At 39.6% G+C, this 25,471-nt stretch overlaps 2 long non-coding RNA genes across 2 annotated transcripts in view; one reads left to right on the top strand and one right to left on the bottom strand.

The window, feature by feature from the left end:
• Positions 1-11,940, bottom strand: part of LOC130540682 (uncharacterized) — a 41,278-nt gene extending 29,338 nt beyond the window's left edge. The window contains exon 1 of the long non-coding RNA XR_008954673.2: positions 11,707-11,940. This is a non-coding gene — a long non-coding RNA (uncharacterized LOC130540682). The remainder of the gene's footprint in view (positions 1-11,706) is intronic.
• LOC129393545 (uncharacterized) lies at positions 6,965-10,858 on the top strand. The gene is made up of 3 exons (XR_008620480.2): positions 6,965-8,016; positions 9,135-9,206; positions 10,404-10,858. It is a non-coding gene; the product is annotated as an uncharacterized LOC129393545 (long non-coding RNA).
• Positions 11,941-25,471: the final 13,531 nt, after the last annotated feature.

Raw genomic sequence — 25,471 nt, 5'->3', positions numbered from 1 at the left:
TAAGTGAATTTTTTCTTCAGTTCACCCTACCTTGAAACAAAAATAGATTATAAACAACAGATTGGTTTTTAAACACTACTTATTGTTAACATTCTTCCTCATGTCTTTATCTTACCTTTGCCTCATGCCTATTGCCCTGAAGAAGAAGGAAGGCAGTGTTCATAGACTTCGTGCCCCTGTCAAATATATTTTCTTTATTTACTGCCTTCTGATTCACAAACACTCAGAAGTTTCTGCAAGGGGTAGGACCATGGCTAGGGTGTCATCTGTCCTGGCTTACACCTGTTGTCCCAGTGCAATTATTAATAATGCCCCTTTCACTCTCAAACATGTCCTGGTTTGGGCAATAACTTTTGTTGTCACCCTAATTATAGTTCATGTATAAAAGCACATTTTGACTGGAATAAACTTCTGGGGTCTGTTGCATTCCTTTTCTTTTCTTTCTTTATTTTTTCTATTGCTGTCTTACTTAGATCTAGCCATAGTCTTGACATACCTTAAAAAACTGCTACTCTCCAGTTATAAGCATATTGCAAACTGAACTTGAGGGTCATTTTATTCCTACAATATGTGATGTGTCCATCCTGTTCCCTCCAAATACTTTCCTCAATTTAGAGGACTTTTCTGATTACCTTTTCATGTACCTCTAGTAGCATCAGATAGAAATAAGCCTTATTCAGACAAATGGATGTGTTTGCAGAGAGAAGGGGTTTACTTACCCGATTTTTCCCACTCTGGGTTACAGAGGCTTGACTCTACTTGTCCAGTATGGTTCACCTGGCTCATGACATGACAATTCACAGAGAGATTCTTTAATTCTGGACTTTGAAGAACTGATAAAACAAGGTAGCATATCTGGAGGCATAACATTGTGTCTCAATTTTTAGTTTTGGTATCTTTATCACAATAAAAATACATAAGGTCAGCTTGAGAATGATAGATACCCAGAATGTCCAAGCTCAAAGAAGCATTGGATTCAGTGAGTCCCACCTCACTGTCTTTAAGATGGAGGGAAAAAATGGGTAGTTCAACATAAACAAGTATGATTTAATGATAGGGAGGGGGTCAGAATAGTCATAGAGTTGGGAGGGCAAAGGGTGTTCTACTTGAGTACAACGCTATTCCATTGGTGTTGGCTTCTTAGAGTGGTGTGTTAAAAGGGGCATGAGGCTGAGTCTACGCTCAGAAAGAGGGATATGATTGATTAGTGATGTCAACCCTGGGCACAGGGATGGAAAGTAGCTGCAACAAGGTCCATGCATGAGTGAACTCTTTTCTAGCGTAAGAGGTTCAGCAGAGAAACTAACAGCACATTAATTGGTGTTAGATCAACAGGTCCAACTCTTCGTTTTATTGATGGCATAGCAGTGGCCTCCAAAGGGAAAGTAGCTTTCCTTAAGTTCTCCAGCTCAATCGGTTAGTAGCCTAGCCATTATCAGCCAAGGATCTGGCTCATTGAATATTGTTACCTCAAAAGGCTAAAGAAAGGTACAGAGAGAAAGAGTGGTGAAGACATACTTCCAATATTTTCCAATGTTGCTTCAAGTTATCCCTACATATAAGAAAGCAAAGCAAAATGAGGCAACGCAACAAACAAACAAATGAATGAGGCTGATTTTTAATGGGCCATATAGATATTTCTAAGTTCAAAAGTCATGGGCCACAGATAGTTCCCTTTTCCTTAACAAGGAAAGTTTAATTTAAAAACAGCTTGATGCTAGCTTTGTCATTGAATCCAATCAAGTTTTCCCCTGGGGATTAACATCAGGACACACAGGGCAGGCAGTGTCTAGGGCATATGTCCTCTGTTTGGAATTTTCCGGGAGGGGCTGGAATGAACTGTAGCAGCTGTGAGTAGCTTTCAGAGAACTCTCTGCACTTTTGCTGAGGGTTTCAATTGTGTGGTCTGAGTGACTGAATTTATGTTTAAAAACAGCTTGGTGCTAGCCTTGTCATTGAACATAATTAGCCTTATTCATGAATTTATTTTTGCTATGTCCCCTGCTTCCTGAAAATGAACCAGCTTGGGTCATGTGCAAATGATGGGGGAAGGGTACAGGAATGAACACCTTCATTGTCACTCCTGCCTACCTGCAAGTCTGAGGTTTTCGAAAACCAACTCTGAAAAACGTGAGCTAGCTTGAGAAGAAAAGAACTGTTGTGACAAAGCACCATGGCCATCGCCTGATTCACAGTAAAGAGGCCCAGCCCACTGATAAAAGAAAAACTTCAGCTGAACTAAATTTAAAGGAGTTTAATTGAGCAATGAACGATTTGCAAATTGGGCAGAATCACAGCAGATTCACAGAGTCTCTAAGGGTGCCCTATGGTCAGAACAAATCTATAGACAAAAAGGGTAAAGTGACGTACAGGAATAGGAAGTGAGGTACAGAAACAGTGAGGTTAGTTATAGCTTGGCGTTTGCCTTATTTAAACACAGTTTGAAAACTCAGCAGTCTATGAGTGGTTGAAGTATGGCCTCTGGGATTGGCCAACACTCAGCTATTGTTAAAGGTGAGTACTACTAAGTTAGGTTTTCAGTTTTGTCTGACTATTAAGCTAGGTTACATTTCATCACAAGGATTCAAATATAGAACTATGGAGTCCTTCTCAGGCCATATTTAGTTTGCTTTAACACCACTGAGGGTTCATTTGAGGGCCACACTTAGTTGGAATAAAGACTCATCCTCCACCTGGTTCAGACAACACTGCAATATTTTGCCTGGGTCAGAAATTCACAGGGGCTTTATCTCTGGACCTCAAGGTGCTACTTATATCTGAAACTGACCTTACTAGTCCCTGCTTCCCTGAATATCCCCAACCCCATGGCACTTCATCCAAAGGAATTATTCTTTTTGTTTTTGTTTTTGTTTTTTTTTTGAGGTGAGGTCTTATTCTGTCACCCAGGTTGGAGAGCAGTGGCACAATCACAGCTCACTGCAGCCTCAACCTCCCGGGCTCAAGCAATCCTCCTGCCTCAGCCTCCTGAGCAGCTGGGACTATGGGTTCTCATGCCACCATGCCTAGCTAATTGTTTAAAATTGTTTTTTGTAGAGACAGGGTCTCACTATGTTGCCCAAGCTGGTCTCAAACTCCTGGGCTCAAGTGATCCTTTAGCCTTGGATTACAGGTGTGAGCCACTGCGCCCAGCCAAGAATTATTCTTAAATTGTGGAGTTTCAAAATCACTGAGAATTGATTAGCCTCTTCCAACCACACAAATGTTTATCCTGCTGCCATATAGGCAGATTGTTCTTAGTTTTAAAGACTAGAAGAAACTGTCCTCCCTCCCATCATTAGGCCACAATATGAAGCGCTTTCTAAAATTGGGCTGCATTGGGGTCTGTAGACTCAAAAATATATAAGAGCCAGTAGATTAAGAAAAATGTGCAAATGGGAAGAGTATCAAAGCCATGGAGATTAGCGGGGCCTGAGGAACTGGATGGTAACTGCTCCTCTAAAGGTGTTTAAATTTGTTTTTTAAGACACTGATTATCAAGAAAAATACTCCAGTTTGCAATTCCTGAACTTCAAGATCCAGTAATGAAGCACTTCCTAAGAGGCAGGCTTTCCCCTAAAGGGATCACAAATCATCACAAAAGACAAACAAACAAACAAAACACCTGAAATCGCTATCATTACTAGTCTGACTTACAGAAAATGAAACTGAGGCACACAAATAAAGTTAATCACGTAGTCAATAAGTACCCGAGCCAAGATTCGCACTCAAAGCTCTCTGGCTCTAGAGACCATGCATTTAATCAAGAGCGAAGACCAAAGCTGGTATCCTCACATCCTCCCAAGAGATTTAGAACCTAGATGCTGCAACTATTACATGGATGAAGAAATCAGTGAGTGGTTTAAAATAAGAGGGAACCCAGGGGAGATAGCTACCCATCCCCCAACCCCAGCCATGCCAAACCCCAGAACACTGAGTGGCCTCTGTAGATGAAGATGGTACAATTGAATGTAACGATCGTTTGTAGGTGTTTTCTGTGCCCTATTACAGTAATATTAAATCTTAATAGAGTTCTATTCTACTCACTTGGCTAGCCAGCATCCACCTGTTGTTAGTTAATGCCAAGTTAAAGCTCCACTTGAATGCTGGAGGTGCCTTTTCAATTATTCAGACAGCATGTGACTCTCCTTCAATGAAACTATTGTCTGAATGGTCCATTGCTATGGTGATGATGTACCTGGCTCCAGGCAGGTGACAGATACTGCTTATTGTCTTTTTAAAGACACACAAGTGTGATGTATTCTTATAAGTTGCCACCAATGTCAGAGAACAAAAGTCACAGGTAGTCATAGGAAGCCCCTTGCCTTTAGCCTTGTGATTGTCCAACCTCCTCCTGAAAATTTCTAACTAGATGTTTCCTAGGCACCTAAAACTCAGCAAGCTCAAAACTGAGCTGTTCATCTCTTCCCTCATTCCCAAATCTGTTCTCCTGGAGAATTTTTTTATGATGGTTAGCAATTCCACCATCTTACTAGTCTACTTAACTTGAATGACCTTATACTTCTTCCTCTCTCTCAAGGCTCACATCAAGCTGGTCACCCAGTCTTTCTGATTCTTCCTCTGAAACATCTCTCAAAGTTACCTTTCCTCCTACTTTGCTATGACTGCCTTTGCACAAGCCCCCATTTTTTTCTCATCTGAAATAGTGAAGTTGCTTTATTTTTCTCTCTAGCTCCCCATCATTCCTCACTCCAGTCTGAGTGACCTAACACATAAGCATCCTTGAATTTATTTTATTTGTACTTCTATTGGCTCTGTTTCTTATAGTCCAATACTCTTAGCAAGTTCTTTTACCTCAATCTGCCACCCATTCCTTATCCATGCCCCATCACCCCAACCCAACACCTTCCAGAACTTTATCCTATGGCCCACCTTCAGCCATTCGCATATGCTTTCCATCCATTTTGGTGTTTCTCCATTTTGAATGCTCATATTTATCTTTCAAGACACATCTCAAATATTACATTCTCCATGACATCTCCATAGATTCCTTTGGGCATATTTCATTGCTCTCTTCTTTGTATTCCAAGATATATGGTCATCCTTATATTACTACATTCCTGAAATTAACAGCTTTAAAGTCTGTTTTCTGCACTAGATGATGAGATTCTAAATATAAAGGGCAATATCTAATAATATATTCACATCCCCAGAGAATGTCACATTTAGTGTTGTTGAATAAATCTATCCAACTTTCGTCATTTAACAACTATTTATCAAGTGCCTGTCATTTCACAAGGATTGAACTAAATACTTGAGACAGATCATATCTGGTGAGCAAAACCAGATATGATCCCTGTCCTCAGGAAGCTCCTAGTCAATTGCAGAAACAGATATCAATCAAGCAAAAACAAAGATACCTGTAAATTCAAAACTGTGCTAAACTGCTTTAAGTGTTCTGAAGGAAGATCTATGTTATTATGGGACTAGGTTATGACCTAGCCAGGGAAATCAGAGAAGGATTTGAGCTGATTTATGCCCTATGAATAGCAGCTACTTCAATGAAGAGATGAGGGAAGACCAAACACAAGCATCAGTGTATGCAAAGTCTCTGTGGTAGAAGGGAGTCGAGAAAGTATGAGAAACTGAAAGAAGGCCATGGTGTTTGGAGCAGAGAAAACAAAATGAGCTTGTTGGAAGATGAAGTTGGAGAAGTAGGCAGGGTTCACACCAGGCAGGGCCTTGTAGTTCATGTTGAGAAGCGTCATCTATCTTAAAAGAGGAATGGGAAACCATGCAGCATTTAAGCCAGGAAGAGATGATAAGATCATTTTGCATTTTGAGATCACTCTGGCTACTAGGTGGAGAAAAACTGGAATGTGTAAATAACAAGCGAAGAATTAGGACGAAAGCCTGAGTAAGACAGGCAGGTAACTTGGACTAGCAAGAGAAGTGGTGGTGGAGATGAAGAAAGGTGGATGGATTTGTGAGATTTTCAAGAAAGTAATAGGATTTGGGGTGGGTTCAATATATATGAAAAGATAAATAAGATTTTAAGGTAGGAGATGTTTGAGCTGCTTATTGAGCAGTACATACTACAGATTTTCAACAATATACTGGACTTAGAAACCATTTACATTTTCTACTGCAGATCTCAGGAATGTGGGAAGAAGAGGGGATTAGGACTCTAGCTTTAACCGGTATCTCTAAGGTGGGTGATAGGGAGAGCAAAGGCAATAAAGATTTGGTGGGTCAGAGTGAGGACTGGTTCAGATGAGCTGCTAGATGTACAAGTGCCATGGAAGATCAGAAGGGGAGGTGAGAATGGTCAGGGCAGGCTTCCCAGTGAGACCTCCGCTGTGCCTCAGATGATGGGTAGGTTTCAGACAGTTACAGAGATGGGGAAAGTGTCTCTGGCAGGAGACCATGGGGCCTGCGTGATGACAGGGGAAGGATGAGCTATTGGGTACCTCTTCTAATTCTCCTTCATTTCCTTTAAACTGGGAAACAAGATAAGCAAGCTTGTTATAGATTCTGCTCATGCGAGAAGTGTCTATGTCTGAGGGCATGAATTAGTGCAAAGATGCACCATTGGCCTTTTTAGAGGTCAGAGAGTGTTTATGTTTTGTCCTTCAGAGTTTAAGGCTGAGTGATCAAGATCTGAGATTGCAGCTACTTTAAATCACAGCTGCACCCTTGGCTCAGTGAGATTCATGAACAGATTTTGAGAGTCTACTGTGTCACAGGCAGTGCACTAAGTTCTGAGACTAGAAGGATGAATAAGATGTGGCCTCTAACCAGCATGTCTTGCAATCTATACAATGCCATTGAATAAAGTTAAACTATAATAGTAATAGTACATGTAAGCCTTTGAGTATATAAAATAGTTAAAACAAAAATAGAAAAATTCTATCTGGACAAAACTGAGTATGTATTAGACAAATGTTTCTTAAATTACAATCTCCCCGGACTAGAGGCACATCAATCATCATGAAATGCCTGTTAAAATACAGATTTTTGCACCCAATATAGCTTACAGAATCAACATTCTGAGAGATGAGGCCTGAGAATCAACATTTTAAACAAGTTCCCCCAGAGATTCTAATGCCCACTAAAAGTGCCACCCTATTAAACCAGAAGTGAATCTGGATATTACAAAATTAAAACCCCATTTTCTACTCTGCTGCCCTTTTTAAAAAAATGAATAAATATTAAATGTGACGAGGACAAAATTCCTTGTATATCCAGCTTCAAGATTAGGATCCAGGCTGAATGTGGTGGTTGGCACCTGTAATCCCAGCATTTTGGGAAGCCGAGGCGGGCAGATCACCTGAGGTCAGGAGTTTGAGACCAGCCGGGCCAATACGGTGAAACTCCCTCTCTGCTAAAAATACAAAAATTAGCCAGCATGGTGGTGCATGCCTGTAGTCCCAGCGAATTGGGAGGCTGAGGTAGGAGAATCACTCAAACCTAGGTGGTGGAGGTTGCAGTGAGCCGAGATCACGTCACTGCACTCCTACCTGGGCAACAGAGTGAGATTCCACCTCCAAAAAAAAAAAAAGACTAGGATCCTAAATAGTCAATAGACAAGGAGTTTCAAGGTTAAAATTCTTTCCACTCTCTTTCACCCATACATAAATAGTCTGTGTTCTTATTTGCCAATGCTAAACAGAGGCCTTCCTATGTGATTATTTATGTTGTCAAGTATATCACATAAAATACAAGACATAAATTACTCTATGTGTGGCTTCTTATCAGCTTTGAGTATACACATTTTCAGCCTCAATGTGAAATCAGAGTTTGCTTCTAAATGGTATCTGGACATACAGAATTTGTAAAGAAATCTATCCTCTTTGTTTAAGAGAAGATATCAATGTAATTTTGCCTCGTGCAGATTCTGTCCTTATTTTTTTTTTTTTACTTTAACTACTTTAAAAACCTTTTTTTTTTTTCCCAGTACAAAAGGTGAATCCATTTCACGAGGAGGAGCTCAGTCAAATTTTATATGAGGGGAGACCAAGTTTGATCTTGCCGAGAGATCCTCGTTCTGTAAACCCCGTAAGTAGGAGTGTGAAGGGAGAAAGCCAGAAACGGGTTTTAATATGGATGTGCAAAAAAGTTCAAGGAAAGACAAAGAGGAAAAGAAAGCAAACCTTCCGTGTTTATCTGCTCCATCTATTTCCTGCCTGTAATTTATGCCATAGGTTAATTCCCAGGAAGTAGGAAAAAGACTCACCTTGTACTACAGTTAAATCTTGTGGAGAATAAGTAAAATTCCAAACATATCCCAAAGTAATGTAAGAGCAGAGGCCTCTTACTTTGCAGAGGAAAGAGGCCTCCTAAAAACGCTGCACACAGATGTTTAAGCATCAGAGAGACATGGACTAGTAGATCCTTGGAGCGAAAAGGTGCAGAGAGAGAAATCGCCCAGTCCAGAGGAAGAACATGAACCCCGGAGTGGAGAGGAGTCCCTCCCAAATTTACAGGGCAAGTCAGCGGCAGAGCTGGTCTAGAAACTGCACCCCTGACTTCTAGCCCCTGCCTGATTCTGTGCGCCCATGTAAGCTCTAAAGGACGCCATTCACTATGTGGTCCCAGTCAAATCTTTTATGTGCTATGTACAATGGTTGACCCAAAAAGAATTGTCTCATCATTGCCCTTCCCCTCCCCTCTGCAAAAAAAAACAAAACAAAACAAAAAACAACCTTGTGGCTTTGTCCTTACTAGGCAACAATTTCATCACACTTTGTCATTTAGTAAGTATAAAACAGCCAGCCAACTTCTAAGGACAGAAATACACATCCCCGGTCTAATTCTTGCCTCCAGCCTTTCAAAGCTCAAGGCCTGGCTTTGGGGCAAGAGGGTCCACATGTATATGTGTGTGTGCACGTGTGTGCATGTGTGTGGGTGTGTGTGGCAGGGGATAGAAAGCCCATCACATGTACCTGGAACACAGCTTTGATCCACATCTTTCTCAGCCCAGTAAAAAACTTGTAGCCACTAAAGCATCTGAGCACTGAAGCATCTTAACCACTAAAGCATGTGGGGCATTGTCATCTGACCCCACTGCCATAGGTCCCTTTTTACAGATGGCTGAATACTTTCTCAATGAGGCCATTGCACTTGCCCTGAGGGGGAGGACCTCTCATCACTCACCTGCTGCCATTCTTTTCCAGGGCCCAGAACAATCCCAGGGGCCTTAACTACAGGCTCTAATTGGGCGCATCAGCATCACGAGTAGGACTCAAGTAAGAAAGGGGCATATTTATGTTTCTTGTCGTGCGTCTACAGGGAGGGGCTGAAAAGGACTCAAAAGCCTATGAAAACTTGTATTGCAGATGGGGAGGAGGGATGAGGGGAGAAACAAAAAATAATATACAGCACTTTATCCAACCATTTTATAACAAGTTGAAATCAGGCTCCTTCCAGATTGAAATGGATCCTCCAGTCCCATAATTAAATTGGGAAAATAAAGCCATTTCATGCCTTTGGCTCCCTTTGATCATTGTGATTTCTGTGACTAATGTGTAACTGGAGCTGCTTTTTCTGGGGCATGAGCCTCGCCTGGGCAGCTGCTAGGAGAGTGTGGCCTGGTCTCCTGTTGTCAGCGCAGGCTGACGGCAAGGCCAGGGCTCAGCAAGGTCAGGTTAGTCTCAGCCAAAGTGGACTGGAAGAGATGCACCTGCGCTGACAAGCAGCTATCTGTTCCCATTTGCCTCTGACTGCATTTCTCCAAGGCCTCCCTTGTCCTGGAGAACTCTTGGGTGGGAACTGGTGTTTTTTCCCTCGAAAGGAAGAGATAGAGACATTTCAAGAGATAGGAGCAGAACACTGCCTCTCAAATTGTAAAGAAGGTGACTTCTGAAGCTCATCATTTTAATTTTCCCTCCCCTTTGTCCCTCATCAACTTCTATTCCTGCATCCTCCCTAACCCCTCCATGCGTGCATCACACACACACATACACACACACATACACTCACACTCACACGCTGGGCACAGCAGGCATGCAAGCACAGTTGGGAACTCTGTGAGTCCTTCTAGACTAAGGAAACTCAAACTAAAAAGTAAAATCTATTAATAACAACTCCCTCCTCCCCATTTCCTATGGAATTTGCTCTTGCGGATTCTCTAGAGCGCCCTCATGTGACGCCCTGTTGTAATAGCATTCAAGACTTTGGAAGGATATAAGGATCTGTTGAAACACTGTATCACCACAATTCAAAATATCACTTTTCTGGATGAATAACGCCTAGTATTTGATAGCACAAAACGAGGACTGTAGTCAATAATAATTTAATTGTACATTTTTGAAAATGCCCAAATTATTTAAATTTCAGAAAGAGATGGGCCCTTCAGGGAGAGGAAGGCTTGGCTGTCTTAATCTCTGGGAGCCCTGTAGAAGAATGAGAAGACAAACAGCTGACTTTTTTCAAATTTTTAACAGCTACTTGTGGACCAAGGTGACACTTAGGAATCCCAAGAAGCTCCAGCCATAAAGGGAGTCGGTATCCTTCCTCCAATTGTAAACCCCAGCACTCCCACTGAACACACTGGCCATGCCAAAAGTTCACACATCGGCCACGCAAAGAGCTCAAAGAGATCCATTCAGTACCTGGGAAGGCACGATCACTATGGGGAGAATCAGAAACCACGCGATCGCCAGGTGGCCTTCAAAGAAGCCTCCTCCCAGAAGGTCCGGAATCCCATCTAGAGACATTTCTGTCACTCTTCTCAAGCCACCTCATCATCTCTCTCTGCAGTTGAACTGCTGATGTTTCTGAGATTGTGGGTTTGTTCAAAATGAAGCTTGGCAGAATCATAATTTATAGGCTAGTATTTTATAAGTAGAGACAATTCATGACTTAGAATCTTATGAATAAATTGCTCCTGTTTTATTGCTGTGTGTGTGTGTGTGTGTGTGTGTGGGTGGGTGTGGGTGTGTGTGCATATAACTTCTTTTTCCACGTTTACCTCTTGAGTGGGCCCATTAAACTGAGAAGTACTGCGTGAGGTCTTGAGATAGCACAAGCCTTCGCCACCCCTGTAAAGGTGTGACGTGTGTCTAGGCAAAACCCTGGCAGGTCTCCAGGCGGTCCTTCTGAGTTAGGGCTCTGAACACTCTCTCTTAAAGCCCTGAGCTATGAACACAGCTTTGAACGGACAGAGAAAGACCAAGTCAGAGGGGGAGCAGCTGTGTCTTTCTCCTCTCTGCTTCATTATAGACAAAATTGACCTCTGGGCCAAGTCTCATTAACTAATTGAAGAGTTCATAGTCACACAGTGTTTTTCAAAACGAGATTCAGAGAACACGAGCATCAGAAACACCTGAAGTGTTTGTTGGAATTGCAGCTACCTGGGCCCCATTTAGTGCCTGTTGAATCAGAATCTGTGGTATAAGAACCTAAGATCTGCATTTCCAATACACATAAGTTGAGAGTCAAGCACAGTAAAGTTTGGGCAGCCCGTCCCTTAATCTTTTCACATCCCGTCAGATTACAGATTTATATTTTAACAAAAGCCTTTATTTCCATAAGCCAACAGGGGAACTTCAGATACTGCTGTGGGGCAGCAGGGGAGATGTTGTTAAGCAAAGGGAGAAGGGCTTCCAGCGCCTCTTGATTTTTTCTGCAGAGGTAGCTGCACATGCAGCTGGTCAGAGTTTACCTTCTATGTCCTACCCCTGTGAATGCACCCCAGAGCTGGGGCACGCATTGAGGTCAGGGGGGCGCCTACCTGGAAGGACCTACCTGGAAACTGGATATCCAGTGAGGAGAGGAGAAGGGGCTGTCAGAGTCAGCTCACCTCCAGACGGCGGCAACTCAGATAAGAGGAGCTTGTACTTCCGGTCTCTCCTCCCTCATCCCTTTCCGGTTGGGAAATTTTGTTCAAGCTACCGCTGTATGCTTCTGTTTTCTCTGAAGAAAATGGAGATTAATATTTGTACCTGCCTCAATAAATACATTTTTATTATAATTAATTTCGAAAGGTCCTGAGATTGGTAGGAAGATCACGTCCTCAGAGGCAGGTGTTGTGAACAGTGGATATGAAGTTGCATGGAAAATCTTCTACATGCTCAGTCCATCCCCAAGGGAAAAGGAATGTCTGGTGGGAAGTGAGGAGCTCTGAGCCCCCGCCTTCTCTGCTGCAGCACCCACCATCCTCCTCTTCTATTCCAGCCATGCGAGGCTTTTTTCTATTCCTTGAACCCAACAAACATTGCTCGTCTTCAGCCAGGATTGGGAAGCACTGCTCAATCCACTGCTGTATATAAATCTAGCTCATGGGTTGGGACTTTTCAGGCAGGGAAAGGCTCATTAGGAAACTGAGGCTGATTTTGGATGTTTCCACGTCAGGAAGGTTGTATGTAGGTTTTCTTCTGCATTGGGCACAGAACATTGGATGGTCATTCTCATTCCCATCTTTGGCAAGGGCTGGGATGAAGTATGTGCTGGTGGTTCCTGAGCTGCCTAGCAGAGACGTGGGCTTGGGGAGGAGGACATTTTCTTTCCAGCAGGTGCTCGAGAGGACTCAAAGAGGTGATGAATGGAGCAAACAGAGCCTGGACTCCATCCAGGTAGACAGGGCTTATACCCAAATCTGTCACTTACTAGTTGTATGATCTTGGTTAAGCCTTGGTTTCCTCCTCTATAAAATGACTCTAAATAGTAACACCTACCTCAGAGTTGTTATGAAGATTAACAGACATAAGGTGTGTAAACCAATTACACTGTGTCTAGTACACATGACTGCCCTGTTCATACTAACTATGGTGATTTGATGTTTGGGAGCCACGCTTTTTAGTCTTTAAGGTCTGTGTAATCTCGCTGTCTTGTTTTATTTTATATTTCCCCATTTATTCTCTATTCTCGCTCCTGTTTCCTCCCATTTCCCTCTCCTGTCTTCCTTCCTGGGATTTCTTATATGTCCTTAGATTATCTCCAAAAACCACAGAACTTGGTTTTGTGTGTATATTAAAGTTTAATATCCTTAAGTAGTAATGTGCTATAAATCGTTTACCACCTTTTGCACTCAACACTAAGATTTTTAGAGGTATCCATATTATGGTTTGCCAGTGGTTCTCAACTTCACTATGAAACAGAATCACTCGGGAGCTTTTGAAAAATTTCAATACCTGGACCTCCATTCCAGTTATTCTGATTTAATTTGTCTAGGGTGTGGGCCAAGCCTCAGGTCATTCTAAAGTGCAGCCAGGATTGAGAAGCACTGCTCAATCCACTGCTGTATATAAATCTAGCTCACAGGTTGGGACTTCTCAGGCAGGGAAAGGCCCGGGGTTCACCTTTTTCTGCCTCATCAAGTCTCTGCAGCAAAATCAGGTGATGACGACCCTAAGGACAGCGTTAAAAGGAAAAAGAAGAGAGGAGAAGGCAACTTGCAGCCTAAGGCATATGTAAGAAAGAGCAGAAATCAGAACTCCTACTCTGCCCTATTTGTCAGAGTCATGTTATTGATTCATCTGTTCGTCCATTTAACCACCCAGGATTTACTGAGCTCCTCAGACATTCTGCTAGGTGCAGGGAATACAGCAGTGAACAGGGTAGACAGTCTCAACACTCAATGGCTTTCATACCTGTTAAAATAAAGCTTCTCAGGCCTCATTTCGAGAGCTTCTGACCCAGTAGGTACAGGGCTTGGCTCAGGAGTCTGCATCTTGAAAAAGTGCAGCAGGTGATACCAATGCCTATGATCCTGGGAATCTTTTGTAGAAAATTGGTCTAGCCAATTTATGAGTCAGGTTGTTTTAAGCATGCTTGATAAATTTAGCCCATTTCTCCCTTTTAGAATTTTTTTTGAAACAGCAGAACCCCTATTTACTATGTGTCTTCAGCAGCAACTACAGCCTTAGAACTCTCTTCCTCTGACTAGACATTCCTATACATGATACCACCAATTAATTCATTGTTGCTGGTGCACCCACATTATACAGTGGCTACAGAGTCATGGTCACATTTAAGCCCTACCAAAACTCTGCGAGGTAGGTCTCATCCTTCATATGAGAAAACTGAGGCTCATGTTGGTTAAGTGATTTTCCCAAGATTATACCTCCAGGAGTTAACCACATGTCCCTCTGCTTCAAGACCTGGGCTTCTCGCCACCATATTGCATGAGGCTCCCTAGAAGGCCAGGACAGTCTTTACTCATCCTGTTATCTCTTGGAATAGCCAACTACACTAACAAATGGCTATTCCAATCACAATCACTGAACCAGTTATCAGCTGGATGCTACATTCTTTCCATATGCAAAGTATACAGAGGAATCCCTCTCATCTGGAGTTAACTGGCACTAGTAGCTGGTTGGCTTATTGGAAAAACGTAGCTCAATCTGGGAATCATTAAAAGGTGATATATATATACAGTAAGTATTTTATTTTAACCTGAAATGTATAAATGTATATTCATGAACCAGACTTCTAATGTGGAGCCAAAGGGTTTTTTAATTTTTTTCCACTTTAAGTTCTCTGATTGGAGTTTCAGTACTCTAACATAACCTATACCCATAATATATATTCTAGAATTTCTAATGTTTATTTTCTTAAAGTAGAGTAAAACATATTTGTACCTTCTAAATAAGCTAAGTACAAAATCCTATTAAAATACATAATTCAGGAATATATTAAAATTTTAAATATACAGATAAGTTGATAAAATGGAAAAATAAACACCAAATACCCACTGCCTAAATTAAACAACTGTTAACATTTTGTCATATTTACCTTATTTCTCATGCTATTTTTAGAGCTGCATCTACATCCATTCATCTATCATCCATCTATATTTTTTTTTTGCTAAATATTTGAAAATAAGTTGCAGATATCATGACACTTCACCCATAAATACGTCAGCAGGTACCTCCTGAGTATAAGAACATGCCTCTATATCATTTTCACACCCTGAAAAATAACGGTAACTTTAAAATAACATCTGATATTGAGCATTCAAATTTCCCCAACCATCACAAGACTGTCTTTTAGAGGTCATTTTTTTCTCAATCAAGATTCAGTCTTGGTTCATGCATTGCATTTGATGTTATATTTTTTTGGCCCACCATTTTTTTTTTTGATAGTGACTTTTGGAAGAGTTCAGACCATTTTGTAATATTCTGGATTGAACTGTTTTCTCATGGTACATGTTTCTCTTTACCCTGTGATATAGTTTGGATATCTGTCCCTTCAAAATCTCATGTCAACATTTGATCACCAACACTGGAGGTGGAAGCTAGTAAGAGGTGTTTGTGTCATGGTAGTGGATCCCTTATGTATGACTTGGTGCTGTCCTTGCAGTAATGAGTGAGTTCTCACTATATTAGTTCTCATGAGATCCGATTGTTAAAAAGAGTCTGTCACCTCTTCCCTCTTCTAATCTTGGCAGAAGGTGCAGAGGGAGCTTGTCACATGGCTCCCTCTCTTGTTATGTGACATGCCTGCTCCCTCTGCACCTTCTGCCATGATTAGAAGATTCCTGAAGCCCTCACCAGAATCAGTTGCTGGCACCATGCTTCTTATATAGCCTGCAGAACTGTGAGCCAAATAAACCTCTTTTCTTTATAAATTACCCAGCCTCGGGTATTCCTTTATAGCAACACAATGGTCTAAGACACCCTGAATTCACTGTAAACTGGATTAAGGTTATAAGCTTCAGTAGATTCAGCTTGAATATTTAGGACAGAATTCTTCACTGGGAATGCTGTGTACTTCATATGGCATTACATCTTCTGCAGGTATTTCTGGCAAATAAATATAAGCATTTATCTTAAATACGTACTTGGAAATGAAATTTCTGGGTCATAGCATATACAAATGTACAGTTTTTTCAAGTGGTCATATCAGTTTTCACCCTTGAAATTCATCCTACAAACAGAGTTCCAGTGGCTCCACATCTTCACCAACATTTGAAATTGTCAGTCTAATAAGTTTGTAATGGTATTGGATTATGATTTCAATTTGTCTTTCCCTGATGACCTCGAGCTTATTGTGTGCTTATGGTTTAATTAGATGTAAAGTGCTTAATTATTTTGCCCAGTTTTAAACTGGCATGTCTATCTTTTTAAATAAGTGATTTGTAAGATTAAACATGAGTCTGATTGTTGGTTATATATACTTAAAACATCTCCAACTAGGTGGTTTGCATTTTCACACGCCAAATAGTGCCCTTTAATGAACATAATTCCTAATTTTAATATACCCAAATTTATAAGTGAATTCCATTTTGTTTAGTGGTTTCATATCCTCTTTCAGAAATCTTTGCCCACCCCAGTTATCATGAAGATATGTTATCTTATAAAAACTATTTTTTTCTTACACATTGAGATTCAAAATCCATCTAGAATTAGTTTTTTTGAATATGATGTAGACAGGAGTCAATATTATTTTTTCCATGTGACCAAAACATTTTATTAAGGAGAGTACCCACTTTCCAGGGCTTTACTATATTCCCTTTGTCATAAATCATGTGTTCATATATGTGTGAGTCTCTATCTGTATTTTATTTTGCTCCATTGGTTTGTCTATTTTTATGTCAAGAATGTCATGCTGTTTTAATTACTGTAGCTATAAAACTCTTAACATCCAGCAGTATATGAGGTCTAAACTTGTTCTTTCTCCTCAAGATTGCCTTGGTTGTTGGGGGAGGAGTTTGCATTTCTGTATAAATTTTCTAAAGCAACTTGATAATTTCCAATAAAAGCTACTGGATTTTTATTAAGATTGCATTGAAACTAGCTCATTTTGAGGAGAAGCCATAGTATCTCTCTGTATTTATTTAGGTCTTGTTTAATTTCTCTTTATAATGTTTTGTAGTTTTGCTTAATTCACTATTGATTTTAATATGTCAGATTACTTGAGATTTTCTAGGTACACAATCATTACATATATGAATAACAATAATTGCTTCTTTTTGTATTTTTATGCATTTTATTCCTTTTTCTTGCCTTTATTGCACATGCTGGGCCCTCCAATACAATGCTGAATAGTGAATAGATCAGTAGTATTTCTTCTTCAACCCCAATCTTGGGAAGAAACTGTTCAATATTTTACCATTGAATATAGAGTTTTCAGTAGATTTCTTTTATAGGTATTTATCAAATTAAGGAAGTTCCCTCTATTTTAGTTTGCTATGAATCTTCTTAAGTTCTGGACTGGTATTAAATGTTATCAAATATTTTTCTACATCTGTCAGTACAATTATGTGATTTCCCTTCTCTTTTCTATTAACGTACTGAACTTTATTAGTAATTTTCTAATGCCAAATCAACCATGTTTTTTGAGAGAGAAAAAGCAACCTGGTCTTGTTGTATACTTTTTTCTATATCATTTATTTATATATTTGGTTTAAAATACTATCATGGAACTTTAGATTAAGATGGCAGATAGGAGGCAGGACTAGCTTGCAGCTCCCGCTTGGAGAGGCAGAGCAGTGTGTGGAGACTCACATCACGAACTTTTGCACCAAGAACTACTGCAGGAACATACCAAGAATGCTGAGAGAATCCACAGACCTTTTGAAGGAACTGGATCACCACAGCAGGCTCCCTGAGACACCAGAAAACTGTGAGTTGGCTTGCTTTCTCAACAGGGAGGCTCATGATCTGGGGCAAGTTCTCAGCCCTGGTCACCAGCTGTCTGGAAGTAAACTTGGTGCAATTGGTGGGGTGGGGGTGGCGGGGACACAGTGAGAGTGAGACTGGCTTTTAGGACTGTGGGCTGCATGTCCCTGGGGACCTGTATGACTCAGCAGAGGGAGCCATAATCCCCCTGGGAATACAATACCATTAGACTGGGAACCACACCCCCACCCCCCACAGCAGCACAGCAAGCCCTACCCAAGGAGAGACTGAGCCCAGACATGCCTATCTCCACCCTGACCTGGTGGTCTTTCTCTACCCACCCTGGTAGCCCAAGACAAAGGTCATAATCTCTTGACGGTTCTATGGCCCTGCCCACCACCTGAGAAACCTGAATACCTAACTAGGTGTCCCTAGGGCAAGTTTGCATCCTCCCTATAGGATCACAGCTAATGTTCTCTTGAAAGCACCACCTCCTGGGCGGAGGCCAACCAACACAAAACCAGTGCGTTAAACAAAAACATAGCCAATGACCCTCACAGAGTCCACTTTACTCCCCTGCTACCTCCACTGGAGCAGATGCTGGTATCCGTGGCTGAAGACCTGAAGATGGATCACATCACAGGACTCTTTGCCGACACTCCCCAGTACCAGCCCGGAGTCTGGTAGCTCCGCTGGGTGGCTAGACCCAGACGTAGAAAGCAATCACTACAGTTTGGATGTCAGGAAGCCCCATTCCTAGGGGAAAGCAGAGAACACCACATCAAGGGATTGCCCTGTGGGATAAAAGAATTTGAATAGCAGCCCTTGAATTCCAGATCTTCTCTCTAACATAGTCTACCCAAATGAGAAGAAACCAGAAAAATAATTCTGGCAATATGACAAAACGAAGTCCTTGAACACCCTCAAAAGATTATACCATCTCACCAGCAATGTATCCAAGCCATGCAAATACATGGAAATTAAATAACCTGCTCCTTAATAATTATTGGGTCAAAAATGAAATCAAGATGGAAATTTAAAAATTCTTGGAACTGAATGACAATAGTGACACAACCTATCAAAACCTCTAGAATACAGCAAAGGCGATGTGAAGAGGAAAAATTCGTAGCCCTAAACACCTACATCAAAAAGCCTGAAAGAGCACAAACAGGCAATGTAAGATCACACCTCAAGGAACTAAAGAAACAAAAACCAACCAAACCCAAACCCAGCAGAAGAAAGGAAATAACCAAGATCAGAGTAGAACTAAATGAAATTGAAACCAAAAAAAAAAAAAAAGATAAATGAAACAAAAAGCTAGCTCTTTGAAAAGGTAAATAAAATTGATATGTCATTAGCAAGATTAACCAAGAAGAGAGAAAATCCAAATAAGCTCAATAATAAATGAAATGGGAGATATTACAACTGACACCACAGAAATACAAAAGATCATTCAGGGCTACTATGAACACCTTTATGCACGTAAACCAGAAAACCTAGATGAGGTGGATAAATTTCTGGAAACATACAACCCTCTAGCATAAATCAGGAAGGAATTAGATATCCTGAACAGACAAAAACAAGCAGTGAGAGTGAAATGGTAATGTAAAAATTACCAACAAAAAAATGTCCAGGTCCAGAGAGACTCACAGCAGAATTCTACCAGACATTTAAAGAGGAATTGGTACCAATCCTATTGACACTATTTCACAAGATAGAGAAAGAGGGAACCCTCCCTAAATCATTCTATGAGGCCAGTATCACCCAAATACCAAAACCAGTAAAGGACATAACCAACAAAGAAAACTACAGACCCTGAGGAAAATAGATGCTAAAATCATTTAACAAAATACTAGTCAACTGAATCCAACAACATATCAAAAAGATAATCCACCATGATCAAGTGGGTTTTATACCAAAGATGCAGGGATGGTTTAACATATGCAAATCAATAAATGTGATATAACACATAAACAGAATTAAAAACAAAAATCACATGATCATCTCAATAGATGCAGAAAAAGCATTTGACAAAATCCAGCATCCCTTTATGATTAAAACTCTCAGCAAAATCACCATACAAGGGACATATCTCAATGTAATAAAAGCCATCTATGGCAAACCCACAGCCAACATAATACTGAATGAGGAAAAGTTGAAACCCTTCCCTCTGAGAGCTGGAACAAGACAGGGGTGCACACTCTCACCACTCCTCTTCAACATAGTACTTGAAGTCCTAGCCAGAGCAATCAGACAAGACAAAGAAATAAAAGAGATCCAAATTGGTAAAGAGGAAGTCAAACTGTCACTGTTTGCTGATGATATAATTGTTTACCTAGAAAACCCTAAAGCTCCTCCAGAAAGCTCCTAGAACTGATGAAAGAGTTCAGCATAGTTTCTGGGTACAAAATTAATGTGCACAAATCAATAGCTCTTCTATACACCACCAGTGACCAAGCTGAGAATCATATGAAGAACACAACCCCTTTTACAATAGCTGCAAAAATAAAAATATATATACTTAGGAATATACCTAAACAAGGAGGTGAAAGACCTGTACAAGAAAAACTACAAAACACTGCTGAGAGAAATCATAGATGACACAAGCTAATGAAAAAACATCCCATGCTCATGGAGGGGTAGAATCAATATTGTGAAAATGACCATACTGCCAAAAGCAATCCACAAATTCAATGCAATTCCCATCAAAATTCCACCGTCGTTCTTCACACAATTAGAAAAACAATTCTAAAATTCATATGGAACCAACAAAGAGCCCACCTAGCCAAAGCAAGACTAAACAAAAAGAACAAATCTGGAGGCATTACATTACCTGATTTTAAACTATGCTATAAGGCCATAGTCACCAAAACAGCATGGTACTGGTAAAAAAAAAAAAAAAAAAAAAAAAAAAAAAGGCACATAGAACAATGGAACAGAATACAGAACCCAGAAATAAACCCAAATACAGCCAACTGATCTTTGACAAAGCAAACAAAAACATAAAGTGGGGAAAGGACACCCTATTCAACAAATGGTGCTAGGATAATTGGCTAGCCACATGTAGGAGAATGAAATTGGATCCTCATCTCTCACCTTCTAAAAAACATCAGCTAAAGATGGATTAAGGAATCAAATCTAAGACATGAAAGTATTAAAATTCTAGAAAAAAACATTGGAAAAACCCTTCTAGATTTTGGCTTAGGCAAGGATTTCATGACCAAGAGCCCAAAAGCGAATGCAATATAAGCAAAGATAAATAGCTGGGACTTAATTAAACTAAAGAGCTTTTGCACAGCAAAAGGAACAGTCAGCAGAGTAAATAGACAACCCACAGAGTCTGAGAAATTCTCCACAATCTATACATCTGACAAAGGACTAATATCCAGATCCACAGTGAACTCAAACAAATCAGCAAGAGAAAAACAAAGAATCTCATCAGAAAGTGGGCTAAGGCCATGAATTGATGATTCTCAAAAGAAAATATACAAATGACCAACAAACATATGAAAAAATGCTCAACATCGCTAATGATAAGGGAAATACAAATCAAAACCACAATGTGATACCACCTTAGTCCTGCAAGAATGGACATAATCAAAAAATCAAAAAATATTAGATGTTGGCATGGATGCGGTGAACAGGGAACACTTCTACACTGCTGGTGGGAATGTAAACTAGTACAGCTAATATGATAACAGTGTGGAGATTCCTTAAAGAACTAAAAGTAGAACTACCATTTGATCCAGCAATCCGACTACTGGGTATCTACCCTGAGGAAAAGAAGTCATTATATGAAAAAGATACTTGCACATGTATGTTTATAACAGCACAATTCACAATTGCAAAAACGTGGAACCAACCCAAATGCTCATCAACCAACGAGTGGATAAAGAAACTGTGATATATATACATATATATGTGTGTGTGTGTGTGTATATATATATATATATACGTGTATATATATCATTATCAGAGACTATTATTCTAAGTGAAGTAACTCAGGAATGGAAAACCAAATATCGTATGTTCCCACTCATAAGTGATAGCTAAGCTATGAGGATGCAAAGACATGACAATGACACAATGGACTTTGGGGACCCAGGGGGAAGGGTGAGAAGTGGGTGAGGGATAAAAGACTCCAAATAGGATGCAGTGTATACTGCTCAGGTGATGGGTGCACCAAAATCTCACAAGTCACCACTAAAGAACTTACTCATGTAACCAAACACCACCCCTTCCCCAATAACCTATGGAAATAAATATTTTTAAGGAAATATCTTCACTGGACTATTGCATGAGTGAGTAAAATTCTCTTTTTTAAGGCATTGAGATTTGGAGGTTTGTTTGTTATAATACCTAGCATTATTTTAACTAGAACATATATGTAAATGATGTGGACTGGGTGAATTTCTACAGTAGTGCTGTCATAGTGTTTGTTGGTAGCATAGATAAAAATTTCTTGGATTTAAAAACATTAGTTATTATGTATTTCATTATAAGATTGCCACAAGCACAAGAAATTGTTTTTCTGGTAAGGATCCTATCAAAGGTAAAAACATTTAACAATGCAATTTAAGAAATTCTTACTTGTTACTTTTAATAAAGAGATAATTGTGTTTGTAAATTAAGTTTGACATTGTGTATGGCTGCAATTTTTAAAGATCACCTTAATATTCTTCATGGCTCTATGATAGAGAACACTAAATATTTTGAATGGAAGTAAAATATTAAGTTGATTCTCAAGCTTTGGGATGACTATAAATCATGTGAGAACTTTACAAAAATGCAAATTTGAGATTGATTTCCTCAGAAATTTGACTTATAATTTGGGGGAGGATCCCAGAAATATGCATTTATATATAATCCCACAGGTTCTTTTCATTCAGTGTTTTACAGATTAGGCTTTGAAAAGTCCTGACATAAGAGTCTGTGAGTTCCACATAAATGCAAAAGTCCTGAACAAAAGACTAGCTAACTAGATCCAATAGCACATCAAAAAGATAATACAACACAATCAAATGGGTTTTATTCCAGGGATGCAAGGTTGGTTCAACATATGCAAATCAATACATGCAATTCACCACATAAACAGAATTAAAACAAAAACCATATAATCTTATGAATAGGTGCAGAAAAAATATTTGATAAAATCTAGCATCACTTAATGATAAAAGGCCTTACCAAACTAGGTGTAGTAGGAACATACCTAAAAATAATAAAAACCACAGATGAGAAATTCACGGCCAACATCATACTCAACAGGGAAAAGTTGAAAGCATTCCCCATAAGAACTGGAACAAGATAAGGATGCTCACTATTACCACTTCTACTTAACAGAGTATGAGAAGTCCTAGCTACAGCAGTCAGTCAAGAGAAAGAAATAAAAGGCATCCAAATTGAAAAAGAGGAAGTCAAATTATCTGCATTCACAGTTGGTATGATCTTATATCTAGAAAACCCTAATCCAAAAGACTTCTAGATTTGATAAATGACTTCAGAAAAGTTTCAGAATACTAAATCAATGTACAAAAATTAGTAGCATTTCTATACACCAACAACAATCAAGCTGAAAAGCAAGTTAAGAACTCAATCCCATTTACAATAGCTACAAAAAAATAAAATACCTAGGAACACGCTTAACCAAGGAGGTGAATGATCTCTTCAAGGAGAACTACAAAACACTGATGAAATAATACATAGATGACACAAATGGAAAAACATCCCATGCTCATGGATCGGAAGAATCAATATTGTTAACATGACTATACGTCCCAAAGCAATCTACAGATTCAACAGTTCCCATTAAGTTATCAATGTCATTCTTTACAGAGTTAGAAAAAAAAACTATCCTAAAATTCATATGGAACTGAAAAAGAGCCCAAATAGCCAAAGCAATCCCAAGCAAAAAGAATAAAGCTGGAGCTATCACATTACTTCACTTCAAATTATAGTATAAAGCTATGGTAATCAAAACAGCATGGTACTAGCATAAAAATAGACACATAGATCAATGGAACAGAATAGAGAACCCAGAAATAAAGCCACATATCTACAACCAACCAATCTTTGAAAAAGTTGACAAAAATATAAAATCGGAAAAAACACCTTATTCAATAAATGGTGCTGGGAAAATTGAAGAACCATATGCTAAAGAATGAAACTGGGCCCCTATCTGTCACCATATGCCAAAAATAAGTCAAGATAGATTAAAGAATTAAACATAAGGCCTGAAACTATAAAAATCCTAGAAGAAAACCCAGGAAAAATTCTTCTGGACACTGGTCCAGGCAAAGAATTTATTACTAAGTCCTCAAAAGGAATGCAACACGATCAAAATGAGACAAATGGGACTTAATTAAACTAAAAAGCTTTTGCAAAGCAAAAGAAATAATCAACAGAGTAAACAGACAACCTACAGAATGTGAGAAAATATGTGCAGTTTTGCAAGGGATAATATCCAGAATCCACGAGGAACTCAAACAACTCAACAAGAAAAACAACAACAACAACAAATAACCCCATTAAAAAGTGGGCGAAGAACATGAACAGAGACTTTTCAAAAGAAGACATACAAGTGGCCAGCAAACAAATGAAAAATGCTCAACATCGCTAATCATCAGAGAAATGCAAATCAAAATTACAATGAGAAACCATCTCACACCAGTCAGGATGGCTATTAGTAAAAAGTCCAAAAGCAACAGATGTTGGCAAGGAGAAAAAGGAAGCTTATGCATTGGTGGTGGAAGTGTAAATTAGTACAACATCTATAAAAAACAATATGGAAATTTGTCTAAGAACTAAAAATAGAACTATTCTTCAATCCATCAATCCTGCTACTGGGTATCTACCCAAAGGAAAAGAAATCGTTTTATCAGAAAAGACACCTGCACTCATACATTTATGACAGCACTCATACATTTATGGCAAAATCCTGGAATCAACATAAGTGTTTATCAATGGATGATTGGATAAAAAACTGTGAGACATACATATATGTGTGTGTGTGATATATATATATATATAATATATCTTATATCATATATATCATATATATATCATATATCATATCACACACACACACACACACACACACCATGGAATACTACTCAGCCATAAAAATGAATGAAATTGGCCGGGTGGTGGCTCATGCCTGTAATCCCAGCACTTTGGGAGGCTGAGACAGGTGGATCATGAGGTCAAGAGATCGAGACCATCCTGGCCAACATGGTGAAACCCCATCTGTATTGAAAGTACAAAAATTAGCTGGGCATGGTGGTGGGCGCCTGTAGTCCCAGCTACTCAGGAGGCTGAGGCAGGAGATTCACTTGAACCTGGGAGGCAGAGGTTGCAGTGAGCCGAGATTGCACCACTGCACTCCAGCCTGGTGACAGAGAGAGACTCCATCTCAAAAAATAAATAAATAAATAAATAAATAAACGAAATCATGTCTTTCGCAGCAACATGGATGAAACTGGAGGCCATTATCCTTAGTGACATGATTCAGAAACAGAAAGTCAAAAATTGCATGCTCTCATTTACAAATGCAAGCTAAATAATGAGTAAACACAGACATACAGAGTGAAACAATACACACTGAAGACTGCAAAAGATGGGAAAGTGGAAGGGGGATAAGGGATGAAATACTACCTATTGGGTACAATGTACACTATTTGGGTTACACTAAAAGCCCAGACTTCACCACTAGGCAATATATCCATGCAACACAACTGCACTTGTATCCCAGAATCCATAAAAGCATTTTTTTTTTTTTTTTTTAGCAAAAAGAGTTTGTGAGTTCTGGCAGGTAAAGCTCCCATGAGAATAAGAATTTTCATCAGGATATGAATCTTGCCAGGGCTGTTAAGATGCTAATAATGTTCATTTCTATCACAGGCAATTGATTTGAAACCCATACTTTTTACTGGAGTGTGCATTTGTATTGTTTA

This window comes from Pan paniscus, chromosome 10, assembly GCF_029289425.2.
Source record: "Pan paniscus chromosome 10, NHGRI_mPanPan1-v2.0_pri, whole genome shotgun sequence".
In the NCBI taxonomy this organism is placed as follows: Eukaryota; Metazoa; Chordata; class Mammalia; order Primates; family Hominidae; genus Pan; species Pan paniscus.
This window is presented reverse-complemented; position numbering and strand designations above follow the sequence as displayed.